Raw genomic sequence first — 4,426 nt, 5'->3', positions numbered from 1 at the left:
AAACTTGGTATCAAAGCCTAAGGTTTAGAGAGTCCTAGGGAGTCTGATAAGCCGTGTTAAATAGAGTCTTTAACATTGGTGTGTAGCGCGCCCATCTATGAGCAAGAGGCTATGAAACATTTTAGGAACAAGTCGTTTATTCCTCTCAAGTCCATCATGCTTAAGTTGTCTCTCTCAGCTATTAATTCGTTCTCTCTTATTTTGGATTATGCCTCCCCACCGAGCTCTAAGAAATAACAACAATCAACAACCTCAACACGCTGATCCTCTGAATAAAAACATGTCCTACGCCGAATTCAGGGCAGCCTTCCAGGTACTGGCCCAAGTTGTCACTGTTTAGGCCAATCGGGCTGCAGTTCCTCAGCAGCAGGGAGGTGACTTAGCTGCTATCAGAATTCATGACTTTATATGGATGAGTCCGACAGAGTTTTATGGGTCAAAGGCAAGGGAAGACCTGCAGTTATATCTTGAGGAAATAAGAAAGATCACACAGGTAATGCGTATGTCTGAAGAAGAGTGTATAGAGTTAATATCTTACAGGTTAAAGGACATGGGTGGTTTCTTGGAGGATTAGTAGAGGGGAGGATGATGTTCCCATTGCCTGGCAGATGTTCCAAGATGTATTTTTGGATAGTTTCTTTTCTTTGGAGTTAAGAGAGGTGAAGATTGAAGAGTTTATGAACTTGAGACAGGGATCCATAACTGTTACGGAGTACTGCTTAAAGTTTAATCAACTAGAAAAATTTGCGCCTGACTTGATCTCTGACACCCGAACTGGTATGAGAAAGTTTGTGACAGGTGTGTCGAGCTTAGTACTGAAAGAATGCCGCACTGCTATGTTGAACAAAACAATGGATTTATCTAGGCTGATGATCTATTCATAGCAAATAAAGGAGGATAAGATAAGGGAGAGAGATAGAGCGAGAGGTAACAAGAGAGCCAGTTCTGAACAGCACGAGTAAGGTCAGGCTAGATCCCAGTGAGGGAACCACCCTCTATTCCAGAATCGTTCTTCTATGCCAACACCCTCATCCGCTAGTGCCCCAGTGCCTAGAGGTAGGCCAGAGTAGGGAAACAAGTCTTCTATGTATAGCCCTCAGCAGAGTGTGAGCAGCGAGCCCAACTTCCCTCCTTGTGCCAAGTGTAGTAAGACCCATCCGGGTGAGTTTTGGATGAACAGCATGGTTGTTTTGAGTATGGCAAGATAGGCCACAGGCTTAGAGAGTTCCCACATTTCAAGTAGAGAAGCAAAGATACCCGGCCCCAGACCCAGGCCAGTAGTGCATCAGCTTCTGCAGCCCGTCCAGCTCTTTCTCAGGGTGCTTATTCTAGTACTACTGGTAGTCAGCTCCAAAATAGGTTTTATTCCCTACCTTGCAATCATGAGAAGGAGGACTCTCCCGATGTTGTTACCGGTATGCTCCGTGTATTTTATTTTGATGTATATGTGTTATTGGACCCCAGGTCAAATTTTTCTTATGTGACCTCATTTGTTGCTGTGAAGTTTGAGAAGAGTCCCAAAAGTATTTTTCAGCCTATTCTAGTTTCTAATCCAGTAGGGGAGTCTATTATTGCAAAGCAAGTATATAAAAATTGTCCTATTACAGTCCTTCATAGAGTCACACTTGCTGAATTGATAGAGTTAGAGATGATTGATTTTGATATTATCTTGGGTATGGACTGGCTTTACTCCTGCTATGAGTCTATAGATTGTCCTACTCGTGTAGTCAAATTTCAGTTTCTTAATGATCCAGTTTTTGAGTGGTTAAGGAGTTCAGTACCTCCTAAGAGTCATTTTATTTCTTATCTCAAAGCCAAGAAGCTTATATCTAAGGGTTGCTTTAATCACTTGGTTAGAGTTAAGGACACTAAGTCTAAAACCCCAAGTATCCATTAAATTAACATTGTCAATGATTTTCCTAATGTCTTTCCAAAAGATCTCCCAAGGGTACCTCCCGATAGAGAGATAGAATTTGAGATCGATCTTCTTCTCGACACTTAGTCAAATTCCATTCCTCCCTACCATATGGCACCTGCAGAGCTTAAGGAGCTGAAAGAACAACTCAAACATCTTTTAGACAAAGGTTTTATAAGGCCCAGTGTATCTTCTTGGGGCGCACCTGTCCTTTTCGTGTGAAAAAAGATGGTTCTTTGCATATGTGCATTGATTATCGTCAGCTTAATAAGGTCACAGTCAAGAACAGGTACCCTCTTCCGAGAATAGATGATTTGTTTGATCAGTTGCAAGGTACGAGTTATTTCTCCAAGATAGACCTTAGATTCGGCTATCACCAACTTAAAGTAAGGGGATGTGATATTCGAAAGACAGTTTTCAGAACCCTCTATGGTCATTTTGAGTTTCTTGTCATGTCTTTCGGGCTAATTAATGCCCCAGTAGCTTTCATGGACTTCATGAATCGAGTGTTCAAGACATATCTTGATATGTTCGTCATTGTGTTTATCAACGACATCCTTATGTATTCCCGAAGTGAGGATGATCACGCAGATCATCTTAAAATTGTCTTTCAAACTCATAGAGATCATAAGTTGTTTGCCAAATTCAATAAGTGTGAGTTTTGGCTAAGGTCTGTAGCATTTGTGGGTCATATTATTTTAGCTGAAGGTATTAGAGTTGATCCCCAAAAGAGAGGCTGTAAGAAATTGGTCTAGGCCTATCTCTTTGTTTGATATTAGAAGTTTCTTGGGTCTAGCTGACTATTACTGCCGTTTTGTTAAAGGGTTCTCTTTCACTACGTCTCCCGTGACGCAGTTGACCCAAAAGAAAGGGAAGTTCCTCTAGTCGAATTCCTGTTAGAAGAGTTTTCAGGATTTGAAGACACGACTCACTTTCGCCCATATATTGACATTGCCTGATGGTGTAGATGGTTTTGTGGTATACTGTGATGCTTCGAGAGTTGGTTTGGGTTGTGTGTTGATGCAGAGGGGTAAAGGTATAGCCTATGCTTCTAGACAGTTGAAACCTCATGAGAAGAATTACCCAACCCATGACTTAGAGTTGGTTGCTGTAGTGTTTGCTCTGAAAATCTAGAGACATTATTTGTATGGTGTGCATGTTGATGTTTTTACTGATCACAAAAGCCTGAAGTATGTGTTTACTCAGAAGGAGTTCATCTTAGGCAGCGCAGGTGGTTAGAATTGTTAAAAGACTATGATATGAGCATTTTGTATCATCTGGGCAAGGCCAATGTTGTGGCAGATGCCCTTAGCAGGATGTCTATGGGTAGTATTTCGCATATGGACGAAGGTAAGAAAGAGTTGGCTCGTGATGTGCATCGTCTTGCTAGATTGGGTGTTAAGTTGCTTGATTTATTTTGGTACAGAGTAGTTCTGAATCCTCTTTGGTTTTGGAAGTGAAGGAGAAGCAAGACTTATATGCTAGCTTGGTCAGACTGAAGGAGTCAGTTAAGGACCAAAATTTAGAGGTTTTCTCTCAATAAGAACCTATATGGTATGTGGGTGTAATTGGAGGAAAAGAAGGGTTAAAATAACACCCTTGTTTGATAGATTAATAGTTGATGCCCGGTTACTGTTTTGGGTGAAATTAAGTATCTCAAATGTGTTGATTGGTTACTAATACTAGTTTACCATATATTATATTATAGATAAGTAATCTAAAAGGCGAGAAGTCAAGTTGGGTTAGTTTTGGAGTCAAATAACCAGGTATGTAAGGCATACTTTATTTCACACTCTTTGGCATGTAATCGTACAATTGTTCCATCAAGCAAGTTTCCGAGCTTATCCTATAACAAAGTGATACATAATGGAAGCACATTACACTCCATGTATCCAATGACCTTGTTCCCACTTTCTAACGTATTAGAACACCTCAATACGTGCTTATTATTAAATCTGCGTGTCTATCTTCACTAGAAAATTTTAGGAGTTCTCTGTTTGTTCAAATAAGACCCACGTGTTATTTCAGCTCCTAAATAGTTTATTTGTGTGCCAACAGCTCCCTACCTCATTGTTGTTTCATTAAGTGTCTATTTATGTGTCTCTTATTAGCGTATTACTGGTTTAAGGTACCATAATATGATGACCACCAAAGTAACAATCTCGTAGGCTAAATAAACTAAGTAATGTAAAACTGTAAAATGATGAGTCGCAGCTCAAGTGCATTTTCCTAGCATGGGCCGATCTCGATACCTTTATTTATGGGTGGCAGCTCAGGGGCATAAGCCTAGCATGGGCCGATCCCAATCTTTTTATGTAGGTGGCAGCTCAGGGGCATAAGCCTAGCATAGGCCGATCCTAATTTATCTATTTACCACTGATCAGCTGGTCATTTGCATTATATGGCTTACAAAGATTATGAAGTAAAAAGGTAAAATAAAGAAAAGAATGTAATGTACATTGTCCCACAAGTATTTATAAAGGTGGTCTACTAGTACTACTTATACACTTG

Source organism: Capsicum annuum, chromosome 8 (assembly GCF_002878395.1).
Source record: "Capsicum annuum cultivar UCD-10X-F1 chromosome 8, UCD10Xv1.1, whole genome shotgun sequence".
In the NCBI taxonomy this organism is placed as follows: domain Eukaryota; kingdom Viridiplantae; phylum Streptophyta; class Magnoliopsida; order Solanales; family Solanaceae; genus Capsicum; species Capsicum annuum.
Note: the sequence above shows the minus strand (reverse complement) of the source record.